This window comes from Cavia porcellus, unplaced genomic scaffold (assembly GCF_034190915.1).
Source record: "Cavia porcellus strain 051 isolate PalLab524CR breed Dunkin Hartley unplaced genomic scaffold, mCavPor4.1 scaffold_10, whole genome shotgun sequence".
NCBI lineage: Eukaryota > Metazoa > Chordata > Mammalia > Rodentia > Caviidae > Cavia > Cavia porcellus.
Window position 1 is genome coordinate 6173663 of NW_026947493.1, and position 13741 is coordinate 6187403.

At 39.9% G+C, this 13741-nt stretch overlaps 1 pseudogene; it reads left to right on the plus strand.

The window, feature by feature from the left end:
- The window catches only part of LOC111754626 (elongin-C-like), a 30054-nt pseudogene extending 16944 nt beyond the window's left edge, over positions 1–13110 (plus strand).
- The last annotated feature ends 631 nt before the right edge of the window (positions 13111–13741 follow it).

Consider the following 13741-nt stretch of genomic DNA (forward strand, 5'->3'; position numbering starts at 1 on the left):
CACGTTGCAGGTTTGCTATAATACACAAAATAATGAAGGTATTTTCTTAGAGTACAACATATATTATTATAGTAAAAATATTTTAATTTTTGATTCTCAGGGACAAATTCAAAACCACAGAATAATAAACTATGCTTCAGGAAAAAGTTCTTGTTCTACTTAAGGGAGCTTATATTCAAGACATCTCAGTAAATTGCAAACTCTGGCAAAAAAAATTTTTCAATGCCTAGGCAGTGATTTTCAATTCTCAAAGCCACACTGTGAGAATCCACTTGAAATTAACCATTACTGTCTGCTATCTGCAGAGTACTTTATCGGTATCCTTACATGCATCTTGCTTATTTAGTTCTCTTGACAAAGATATACATGAAATATTACAAGTACTCTCAAGCTCCACTGCTTACTAGACAAAGAATTACTTAAATTTTTAGCATAACTTTCTCAACTCTGATTTGGACAAACAGCAATAGTTTCTCTACAGCATTGCTGCGAAAGTTAAATGAAATAATCTGTGTGAAGCATCCAATTTATCACATACCATCAAAAGAAATTAAGGCATCAAGAGATTAAGAAAAACTTAAGGAGTTTACTCAGGCAAAGTAATCTGTCTTGGCTGTCTAGGCTTTTGACCTCAAGGCTATGTTATTCAAAATTCTTGAATTTAAAAAAAAATTCTTGAATTTTAGACTTTGTTTGCAACTTATTTAAATAAAATAGCATGGTTGGAAAAGTCAAAAGATGTCTTTGGCAAAAATCACTGAGAAAGGGAGGGTTGTCATGTTCGAATAGTTTTTAATAAAGAATATGCATTAATTTATTTCTTACATGAGTACAGTAAGAAATAAAAAGGCCAGGGAAAGGGGTATTAGAGGCTAATCATTGCCTGCATTGTTCAGTCCCTAGCCCTGCTCTTGCTTAATGCTTACCAAGAACCAAAGATGCTCAACAGATAAGCAGGAACCTCTGACCCTTGACCCCTGCTGTGGCACCCCCACACCTTTCCTCCTTATCAGCCTTCTTCATTCCTGAGGGCTTTTCCTGTAAATTGTCACAGCAGTGAAGTTGACTATTAACTTCAAAAAAAGCCTCACATTGTTAAACTTGTCATTAATCATGCGTGTGATTACCTGATTAGTTAAATGAAGGGCTTGTTAAATAACTGAGGTGTATAATTGATCATATGAATGGACAGAGGTTTCTAAGAGGTTAAAAGTTTTAAGGGACAAAGCAACCTAAAGCTGCTATGACATGTTATGAAGCACGGTGTTTACCCGTTTAGTTATTCACTCACGTTTATAGTTTCCCCCTGCTACTAGAAAGCAAAGCACTAAGCCATCCTATGAAAGATTAAAATCCATAAAATCTATGCAGGGATAAGAACAAGGACAAAACTGAAGCTAAGGAAAAGAAGGGAAATAAGATTCTCAGGCAGGAAAGAAAAGAGGAGGAGAAAAGGAAGGAAAGGAGGAATGTCTGTTCATGATGTGTTATATAACTTTTATTTTTTGCTCACAATATTAGAGAAGCACAGGTTAAAACCAACTAGAATAACTTTTGAATAACTTAGAAATAGTGTAGTCTGACTTACTCTAGGCTGTGTTATCCTTACCTTAAAAATTTATCATTAAAAGAAAGGAATGATACTACTGTTGTGGTTTTTCCTATAGTAGGTCATTCCTGTGTATGTATGCATATGTTTCATTGAAAACTTTGTTCTTTTATTATGAAGATCTAAACTACCAGTAGGACAGCAAAACCTATTTCAATGGAGTTTAAACCTGTTGCAACCCTCAGCAAGTAGGAGACTGAAAATAAGACTTTAATCTGCCTGCCAGTCAATTTTCTAAGGCTGCCACTAAATTCTGTGAATCTACTTAACCAAAAGGTCAGCAGAAGTAAAGGCTTCATTGCACAAGTTGATACCAGTACCACGTCCTTTGCCAAGAACTTTTGGTAAAATAAAGGATTTCATTGTTTGAATAGACTGACCTAGCAGCCTAGCCAGCAAAGGGTTTTCTTTCTACTGATTTAGAAGTTGAGACAAAATAAAGTCAAAAGACTGTGTTAAGGTAGGAGCACTTCGATGTAGAGCTCCGAAGTTTCACCAGCCTGGGTTTGAATCCTGGCTCTGAACACTTAGTACATCAGGGTAACCTCCGGTTGAGGTCAGGGTGGAGGTGCAACTCGGTCTGTTGTGGGTTCCCCCGGCTGACAGAGGAGCGCACTTCTGGGACTTGTCTAGGTGGGTGGAGGAGCTGTGGTCTTGGGGTCCAGGTCAGGTCCCTGGCATCTTCTGCTCTAGCACTCTGACCCTGATTCCCTTGCCACGAACCAAGCAGCTCTGCCCCTCTGCGCCTTCATGCCAGGACATCCAGCTTGTCCTTGGAACACACCTAGTAGACTGGGGCAGACTAAATGTGGCATCCTGTAAATCATCGCTGATGAATGTTGCATCCCAGCACAACCAAGCTAATACTGTGCCTCGATTTCTCCCCTTATAGGTAGAAATAACAACAGCACTCAAGCTTGGCAGATTTCTAGCTCTTCTCAATATCCATTTTCCCTTCGCCCAGAGAAAAAGAACCTTAGACTTTAGCTGGACGCACAGATGACTGGCGATGGAAGATTTACTAGTAGATGTGGCCATGGTGTAAGTCTGGGCTGTATGTGAAAATGATGAGTGCCACTTTTGGGAAGTGTACTTTCTCTGTTTAAAATATGAGCATGACAGCAGGAGCCCCAGTCCCTTCCTTTGTCCATGAGGTAATCTTGGGAGTGAATGCTGCTGACATATGCCAGACGTGTCAGAAAGATACTAAGTCTGTGCTACCCCATCACACCCAGACCTACAGTGACTTTTCTGGACTTCTTGAACAGGAAAGAGAAAGCACTTCAAAAGTATTGCTTCTACCTCACAGAAACAATTGTTTTGGAGTGCTTAATTCTCTCTTTGTCAAACGTAATCCTGACAATACTCCCACCAAGGGTTTTGAGAATCACATGAAACCTGTGCCAGCATTATCGTAAATGTGCAGGAAATGATGTCATTATTATTACACAAAGAATATTGTGGGCTGAATATTCAGAAGAATAAATCTGGAAAATCTCACCTTTCAGACCAGTGGCATTGAAGAATTCTAAAGATACGTATCAGGGAATGGACTCTCTCCTGAGAAGTAACTTTTGATGTTATTTGAATAAATTACCTGCAGTCAAGAAAAGAGGTCAAACAGACCTGGAATAGCTTCCAATCCCCATGGTAACCAGATATTTTCTTACACTGAGTGCTGCTTAATGTTCTCGGTCTGAAGGACTCTAAATTTTAATGAGAAATTTAAAGTGGAAAATAAAGATATGTATATGTGCTATCCTAGTCCTATAAAGCAAAATTTCTTGGGAAAGGATCACATGATAAGAGCACCATATAACAAATAGCACTATGGACAAAATAAACAATTTTAGAAAGGAAATAAACTGTAAAATCTCAGAACAAGGACTATTTTTATATACATATATATGGAATTATTATATATATAAATTTTTTCACCCGATATTGTCATGGATTACTTAAAATTCTATAATATGTATCACAGATATTGATGAAAACTTAAAAATTAAGGGGCAACCTCCCTCCGATCCCAGTCATAACCTTATGTCTCTACTGATGTAATCAATGATTTTAAGGCGTCCACTGGCCATTATCAAAACGCAGTGCTGTTTGTGTGAAATGCTTTCATCTTCTTTTCCATAACAGCGCTGTGCACGTCCTAGACCGCTCTTTCACTCTCCCTCCAGTAACAAGCACAACACCAATTCTGTTGATTCTCTTTACTTTTCTGGTTACTGATACCTAAGTTCACAGCCTGTTTCTTGAAGTCCTGGCAAAAAAGAAAAAGAAAAGTATCCGGTTTACAGTTGCTAATGTTAGCGTTTGGGGAGTCTCCACAAGGAAGGATGTGCAGTGAGTTCCAACAGCAGCAGAAAATCCGTCACCCACTTTCAGGGCCCCTTTGTTTCTGCTTTGCTTTGCTTTGTTCTGTCGTTCTGTTCTGTTCTGTTCTGGTCTGTTCTGTTCTGGTCTGTTCTATCTTTGAGGCAGGGGGGCTGCAGTAGAGTCTTATGAGCTGTCACACATTTCATGAGCAGCCCGACCAGGACCTGACACATCCCTCTTAACACTTCGTGGGGCTCTTGCACAATGCACTAATAACAAGAGGACACAAACAGAATTTCGTCTTTAATATTTTCAACAACAGCCCGCCATGGTAGTGCATGCCTGTAATCCCATCACTTGAGAGGCTGAGGCAGAAGGATCTCTACAAATTTAAGGCCAGCCTGGGCTACATAGCAAGACCCTGTCTCAAAAAACAAAAAAGGCAATAATAATAGACTAATATATCTGTAAAATTTAAAACAAAGTAGAAAAAGAGTTAATACAAATTGGGTATTATACCCTCACCTACAATCCCAGTACACTGGGAAGCTGAAGCAGAAGGATACCAAGAACAAGCCAAACCTGAGTAATTTATCCACTTAATAAAAACTTGTCTCAGGACAATTTCTGGGATGTAGTTCAGAGCAAAGGCCCTAGATTCAATCCCCAGTACCACAGAGAAAAAACAATTAGATTTCAGTGCAAGAAAAAGGAACTATAGTGAACCAAAAAGCTTTGGAATTCAATATCATCTAGATTTTAGACAGAAAGCAGGGACTGAGCGGGGGATTTAGCTCAGCAGCCTAAGTGCCTGCCTTGCCAGCGCTCAGTACCAGAAAGAAGGAAAGAGAGAGAGAGACAGAGACAGAGAGAGAAAGAGAGAGACAGAAAGAGAAAGAGAGAGAAAGCAAGAAAGCAAGCAGAGGCACATTTCATATATTCAGGATCTAGGAAGGGTCTCATTATCAAACGCACTAGTTCTGTAGTGGTCCAGATGAATATTCTTACTAAGACTGCTCAGTTGAGATTATAAAAAGTCACAGAGTATTCCGTTTTCACTGCTCATAACCTGCGGTTGGATAAGGTCAGGTCAGGTTTTGAGTCTCAAAAATACCTCCTCTTTTCCTACATGCTTGGATTTCACAGCTGGGGGTCGAGCTGTGGACCTGGATGGCATCTTTCCTGCCAGTGAGGGAGCTGACTTATGAGATCCACTCCCTAGACAGGGACACCGGACACGTCAAGTCGGTCACCTACACTGGGCACAAGCTTGTTTCCTTCTTCGTGACTCACTCAATATGATTCGACCGAATTAAAACACAGGCCATGAAAACAAAATACAGATGTTTGCTAAAATCCATGTATGCCGTTCAGTAATTCATGCATGATAGTTCTAAATCCCTCTAAACTTCCAGTTATTACATTTAACTCGCAAACAAATACGCAAGAAAATTAGAAAGCATTATAAATAGATGGTTAGCTCCTGAAAATGAATCATCAGCCTGTCATGCAGATACATTTTATTCACATTAAATGCTTGCCACAAAACTTCACTACAACAAATAGACTTGAAGGAACCCTTAACATTCAAAAATCAAGTCAAATTCTGTTTTCTTCCCCAATTTAACTCACTCAGAAAATCCTGTGTAGCAGGAAAAGGCAGTGTCTTTTTGCATACAAATGTGCAAAAGTAGCTAAGTACCTCACCTCAGAGTGATGTGCCACCTGCAAAGCGGGCAACCACAGATGGCACAGGACATGACTGAGCTTCATAAAATTACCATTAGCCACCAAAACTGGTTCCTAAAGAAACATATTTTTGAAATAAGTAGTTTATATTTTTAAAAGTGTTTCTAGACCTGTAATAAGTTGCAGAATAACAGAAGTGATGCCACTTCTCTGCCTCTCCCATTTTTACTAGTAAGAGACATGTGCAGTAGACAACAAATAGTCCCTGTCTTTAGGGGAACCCTACCTGCAATTCTATGGTCAAATGACAGAATTTTGTCACTCTCACCAAAACTGTTTCTGTGACAAATTTTAGGTAAGCAAGAAGAGTAATGGGAAGCACTTTCCCTGTGAGACACAAAAATACTCCGTAAGTTGAATATTATTTGTGTTAGCTAAAAGAACGCAATGATGTAACAACCAGGAAACACATTTGTGCTCATGCATGTACTCTCTACTTGTTGAAAAGTGGGGTCGATGCCATAACACTGTACCATTTGCCACAGTGAAGACTGAGTGCATTGACTCGTTTCAATGACCTTGGAAGGCAATGTGGACCTAGAGGTAGTTAAACGATCTCTATTATTAGATAGAATGATCAGAAAACAATATAAAGTAAGAGTCTAGGTATGCCATTGTTTATACCCTCTCTCAGGAATTGTGCACAATACAGTACTGATAAATTCCAGCAAGTTATTATAGAAAAGCAAAACATATCACTGCAACAAACATACTCAAAATAAGACCAAGACGTTTTACAAGCCTATATCAGTCTATGCCTGAATCTTTAACTGTTCACTTACTTCTAGCAAAATAATGTTTTGCTGTCACTCTCAAGTTTCAAAGGTCTGATTATTAAAAAACAGCAGAAATAAATTAAATATCTACAAAATGAATTTTGTCCTCTCTAGGACGTCAACTCCTATATTTTGACGCCCTTTCTATATTTTGAGTTAGAAACATATGATACCATGCCTAAAGGTGCTTTGAAAAGTTTAGCAGGTACAATTTTCACTATGATATGTATGTGTTTATGTCTAATGCATTTCAAGAAAGAAAAAATGAGATGTTCATTACTGGAAGAATATTCAGATAAAAAACAAAACAGTCAACCAGGAGTCTCAGGTGAGCTTACACTAACTGCCTCTCAGTTTTAGGCAGCTAAAGCACAAGAGAAATCAAGGTGTTATCTCGTTTCATTCCTTGCTCTGATGAATACACAAGTGTATCTGAAAAGAGGCTTATCCTTCCTGATACTAAATTACAGAAGTTACTCATGAATTTCGAAACAATACACACTGAATACCAAGGTGGTCAGAGTCTTATTACTGTCTTAAAATGCTGCTGAGGCACTTTTCTTATAAGCATTTTCAAGTGGAAAAACTTAAAGCAAAATTAACTCACATGTCTGTTTCAGAGACCGAAATTGGTGATGCCAAGCATGTCACAAACGCCGTTCTAACTTGATTCGGGATTTACTTAAAGGCCCTAGAACAGAATATCTGAAAGGGTGTTTTGAAGATCACCTGCATTAAGATGATTCAAGGTTCCTTTTCAACAATGGAGATTTCTGGACCACACTCTAAAACTTCTGAGTCAAAATTTCATGGTAAAAAAGTTATTTTAGTGATCGTGCACATTTGGTCCTAGGCATCAATGCTCCCTTGGGATCAAACCTACTCATTGGATCTGGGATCTCGCTGGAACCATATATCTCCTCGGTGGGCAGGCCACCTTCTGTCACTGCTACTCAGATCTCTGCCAGGTTCCACCAACAAGGGGTTTGAATGGGAGTAGAAAGAATGAGGAAGGAGACCACCTGCTGCTTCCTGTGCAGGGCCTGTGAGGCTCACGAGAGCCCAGCAACACTGGGTGTTTTCAACAGCTGCCCACATCCTGTCCACCTCCCAGAAGCAGCCCCGTGGCTCAGGCCACTTTCATCTTCTGGAGTCTGGACACCAGATTGGCATGGTCCTGGAAGCTCCTCAGCTCAGAGGCCTGGATTCCAGGGCCACACATCCCTCCTCCAAGATACCCAGGCCCACAGCCCCAGCCTGCCTGCTCTGGCCCTGGCCTGGTGGTGGCTACTACTTTTTGCCTTGCACTTCTCTGTACTAATTTCTTTCCTTTTTACCTTTTCTGGCCTCCACTACACATATAACCATGCCCCATGAAAATTCTCTTTTTTTTTTGTTGTCTTTTTGAGACAGGGTCTCGCTGTCCCGTTCAGGCTGGCCTTGAGCTCACTTTGTAGCCCAGGCTGGTCTCGAACTGGCAATGATCCTCCTGCATCAGCCTCCCAAGTACTGGGATTACAGGCATGAGCCACCACGCCTGGGAAAATTCTCTCTTAATACAATTACTGTGGAGGGTTTTTTTTTTTTCTTATCTAGGACATGACAGATATAAATGCTAAATTTTGAGTTCTTGAACGAGTTAGCCTTTCCTGTGAACCAGTTCCAACCACGCCAGACCAGAAGGAGAAAAAAGCAGCCAATTTATCCAGTGAGCTAACCAGGGTATGGGTTATGAGGCAGGAACCGCCCATAGCAACATCTGATTCAAAGGACAGACTGAGTTAACAGCATCTCGGGTACCAAAACAACTTAATGCTTGTATCTTTTGATTGACTTTACTGGTCTCAAGGCGTGTAGTCTGAGTATTTATTAAAAGGATAACCGTATGCAATGTAGCCAATATGGGGGATTTCCTTCTGTCTTGTTCTTGAAATCCAATATTGTTCTTATTGTTCTGTTTTGCTCCATTTTATTGTTTTGTTTTATTGAATGTTCTGGTTTGATTGGTTTTATTCTGTCCTGTTTTGTTTGATTTTATTATGTCTGATGGTATAAGCAGCAATTTTGAAGATAATAAGATATATTTATGGCAGCCATTGTTGATTTTGTGTTATCTTGTTTTGAAGTCCTGTATCACTTTCAATGTTTCATTTTGATTGGCTTTATTCTGTTTTATTTTGTTTGGCTTTATTCTCTTTAATATAAAAAATTAAAATAAATAAATGTTGAGTTCTGGTGATGTGAACAATTAAGGACACAACCTATCTCTTAACCTCTCTATTTAAAATTGTTTAAACTGCTCTCCTTTGATCCCTCTAAATAAGAGGCTGGCATCAAACACTGCAACCACATTATATCTTATTGCCCTAAGAAACTTCTAGAAGCTCTAGGTTTCAAACTGGTAACAAATTTGAAATTCTCTTCTTGAGAATTAGGAATTCTCAAATGACTTTTTCCACATTTATGGCTAATCCATTTCTAATCACAGAGATGGCCTACTGAGGAGTCTGTGTGGAATTAAAAATATTATTCTTGTTTTATTTTTTAAAAGATTCTTACTCTTCTTACAGACTTCTGTGGGGACAAAGCCCAAACTTCCATATTTAATCATTTTATATTAAGGATGGCACATCCACAATGTCATACTCAGGCACTTCTTCAAAACAGTTTCAATCTTGGCTTCCACCTGAGCCAGTTCCCATTTACTGACGCATCTTAGGCATGGATTCCAGCCTCCCAATCTTGAGGCAGAGTCTCTGTCTGGGAGCCTTATAAGTACACAAATATCCAGCACAGTGTGCATAATCTGTGCTCAGTGCCTGTTGGGACTGGTTTGCATCACCTCCCTTCTGCTAAGCCTTCATCAGGATTAGTCTGTTTTGCATGGCTGTGAAAGCAGTTGCTTTATATACAAACTTTTGTAGAGCACATGTCTTGTCTGCATTGTCCATGTGTGTGCCCAGCCTTCCCTCCTAAGATGATCAGTTCTTTTTTTTTTTTTTTTTTTTTTTTTGCCTTTTTCCTTTTTATCGGTACCAGGGATAGAACTCATGACTGCCTGCTTACAAAGCAGGCGCTTATGCCGCTGAGCTAAATCCCCAGCCCCAGATGATCAGTTCTTTAAGAATACTCCATAGTGCATATCCATCCCTGTGCCTCATAGAGCATGTGTACAACAGCACCCAACAAAGGTTTGTTAGTGAACAGATGGCAGCAAAAATGACCTACTATTTTATGAATCCTTTCTTTTTTATTTATATACTATGGATGTATCAAATACTTTTGCAAAGGTAGAGGATATATATACAGATGTGTAGCGTTAGCTACAGCGTTATAAAGTAGTATTTCTCCTGTTGTCTGGAATTGAATAACACTTCCCATACAATAGCTATTTAAGTTTTGGTGCCAACTTTGTGGAACCATTTTCTAATTTAACCAAGAAACCAGAAGCTTTGAACACTTCATCCTCATATGCTGAAATCCTGACCACAAAGTAAAAATAATCATTGGTCCAGGGAGTCAGGATTCTACTGGAGTTAGCAAAGCATCTAAAGGCTCATAAAAGAAATTCAATGGGTTATTGTCCAGGCTGCAACCCTGGAGGAATGTGGTCCACTTGTCCCCAGCCAGGAGCGTGGCTCTAGCAGGAGAAGGAGGAGGAAGGCAGGCGGCAGGGAGGTAAGAATGGCTTCCTGCCTTCCCCCATCCTTTTGTCCTAAGGCCACAGATCTGTCTGCTGAGAAACTCAGTCCTTCACTGATCAGTGAAGCCCAGGGAGTCACTGACATTTTCACTGCCTCATAGAATTTCCGGACACATTAATGACACAGAAGCTGCAGTATAGAAACTTAGGACAATATATACATTTCCTGTTTCCACTAACTTGCTTGATAAATGACTGTACCCCTTCAGTGGCACTCTCCACAGTGGATGTGTAGAATGAACATGTCCTGTAAAACTGTTACTATGTCTACAGAAACCTCATATAATTTTGACAGATATCCAGGGTCTCTGGCATTTCAGAAATACTAATTAATATCTGTTCTTTCTTTACATAACGTTTAATCCATAAAATGGTCAGGTTGCAAAACACATGTTAGATTAGAACAAAGATTGAACCTGATAAAATTTCATTTTCTACAGCAATTCAAACAAATAATACATAGCTCTCAAATTTTAACCCAAAGTATTGACTGGATCCCTGACTTCTTCCCACACACTCCATCTTCTGTCACCCCTCTTCCCTCTTTTTCCAACACCCAAAACTTTCCTTTCTGTCTCTCTCCCATCTGAACTTCCTCTCTTTGTTTTTGCAGAGATGCAAGATTAACCTTTTAAGAAATTGCTTTACGCAGCCAGGTGTGGTGGCTCATGCCTGTAATCCCAGCACTCAGGAGGCTGAGGTGAGAGGATTGTTGTGAGTTCGAGACCAGCCTGGGCTACAAAGTGAGCTCAAGGCCAGCCTGAACTGCATAGCGAGACCCCGTCTCAAAAAAGACAAAAAAAAAAAAATTGCTTTACATGCTACACTTTCTATAAGGTTTAATCTGAAGAGATAGCCTCACTTGCATAAAATATAAGTTAGAAAATGAAAATCTGTATGAACCAAGAACGGAAGACACAATTCTACATTTTGCTGTGAACTCATCCTTCCAGGGTTCACCTATCAGCAGAAAACCAGGTGCAGTTTTTCTGAGCAATCCCTCATCCATCCACATCCTCTAAAGAGAAGACTAAAAATTAAGCGTAAGAACATGGGCCAGTGTGTTCCCTCTCACTTAGTGCTGTACGGTACACTTCTTTTCCTAGTTTTACTTCACCCAAACTCGCTCTGCAAATCTCTTTCTTTTCCTGCATGTAACACAGTTTTGTTACTGTTTAAAAAAAAGTGTAAGAACATATGTCAAGTCCAAGTTGGTTAGTATTTTCACTATTAGAGAAATAGATTTTTGACACTATAAATGTTTATGTGATTTTGCTATTCACTATGTCTTTGGACTCTGAGTAATGTTCCACTTTCTGACAAAAAGAAAATTAGAATTAAAAAAAAAAAAAAAAAAAAAGAAAATTAGAATTATGAAGGTGAACTGTTGCTCAAGATAAGGCAAGAATAATAAAGGCATAGGTCCCAGAAAATGAGCAGATGAAAAAAAATCAATCCAAAAAAGTGGCAAAAGGAAGTCAAATCCGAACCCTGCAAAATGATTGAACGATGAAATGCAATTGTCAAAACAGCCATAAGGTTAATTACTTAATACTTCTCACCCATGGGATTTGGCAAATTATCCCAAGGTGAAGAAACATTATAGGTTCAGCCTTGTAAGAGGAGAGCTGTGAGACACAGCCACAGACAAAGCCAGCCTGAGAGGAGGGCACAAAGGCTGGATATTGAATTATATGGTGGCACTGGAAGGTAGCCAAGAAAGGTTTGCTCTGGCTTTCACAGCCAAGATGATGCTGCAAACTACCCTGAAGGCTCAACACTGGGACACAAGTGGGTGGCACCACAGCCACCTGATAAAAACGCATGACTCCTCAGGGGGCCACTGGTGCAGACCACAATCTGAGAGTGGACCCCGAATTTGAGAAACAGGAAGATGTTTCTGTGGTAAACCCCTCAGGTCACCTAAATGAAAGAAGGAAACAACAGTGTCTTTGCGACTTTTATCTCACTGCTGAGACAAAATACCTGGCACCCAAAATAAAGGAAGGAAAGCTTTGTTTAGCTTATAATTAGAGGGATTTCAGTCCACAGTTTGTTGGCTCCAAGGCAGGGTGGTGTAGCTAAGAGCAGCCATTCTTGGAGGGCAGTGATAGACAAGAGCAAAAGGGCAAAAGGGGAAAGCATGCTTCCTTCCCTCCCTTATATAGTATGCCACTCTGCCCCTTGGTGGGCACAGCACTCACACTGTGAATCCCAGTGCAACACAACAAACCAGTCACAAACACTAGACTCAGCCATCCTTAAAGGACCTGCCCTCTCCATGACCTCATGAGGCTTTGTGGGGAAATCCAGACATAAACTGTATACGATGGCATATAAAATAGGTTACATTCTTTTTTCAAGTAAAGCACATATACAGAAAAAAGATGCACTACACAAATTAAAGTTTCTGGAAGTGTGCATGAGTTCAATTTCTCTTGTTCTTAGTTTTCTGTATTTTCATATTGAATAAACTAAGAGCTTTTAAAACAACTAATATCAATATACAACCAAACTGAAAGTAGGGGCTGTGACATCAAGAAGGGACCAGGCTGCAGTGGCCGAAGTGCCCACAACAAACCACTAAAGTGCCCGTGAAACCAAAGTGGACTGTGTCAGGGCAGAACAGACAGTAGGAGGAAACTGGACGTGAGCCCCTGATGCTGTGTGCGTTAGGTTGGTGTCTTCTGATGGTCGTGAATGTATCAGAAAAAGAGAACACCTATTCACATCAGGAGCAGTGAAGGCTACCCTGAGCCATTCAGGTCAGTTCGTGAAAAACAAAACCAATGAAGTCAGTTTTACAGAAATCGCTTCACCTGTGCTTGCAGAAGTCTACATATGTCTAACCTATAAGATGTGCTACAGTTGTACTGAGATTCCTGAATTTCCCAGCACACTTGAAATAGCACTGGCACTGAGATGACTGCAACTTCCTAGATTGCTAAAAAGATAAAAAATAAATAAATTAGAATAAACTGTTAATTTTTCAGTACTTACAAAACTAAAAGTGTCCAAAGTACAGCCTTGATACTTATGTAGTATTAAAGATGTAATGATTAGAGTAGTTTCTATGCAGACAGATAATACCTTAAAAGAACAGGCACTGTTTTACTACATTCCCTTATATTTTAGCCTAGTGTCACATTTTCAACATATTGCATTCTCTTTCTTTTTTTTTTTTTTGTTTTTTTCTTTTGTCTTTCAACACAGGATCTCCCTATGTAGTTCAGGTTAGACTTGAACTCCTTATATAGCCCAGGATGGCCTTGACTTCACAGCAATCCTCTTGCCTTGGCCTCCTGAGTACTGTGGTTACATGTGTGTGCCACCACCCTTGGCTGCACTGTTAACTCTTAAACCAAGAGTTTGCTTTTCTGTTCAAATTGATTTTTTAAGACTGCCACAAGAGACCTGATATATATAACAAGCTGGGTTTTAGACTGGGGTTCAAGTACCTCTGAGATTGACTTTTGTGTAGATTACAAGATACCTCCCAGTGGCCCCCCGCTGGCTGTATGCCAGCGGGGGGGGGGGGGGGGAGGAGACTGTCCACCCCTCAAACCAACCACAGGAGGG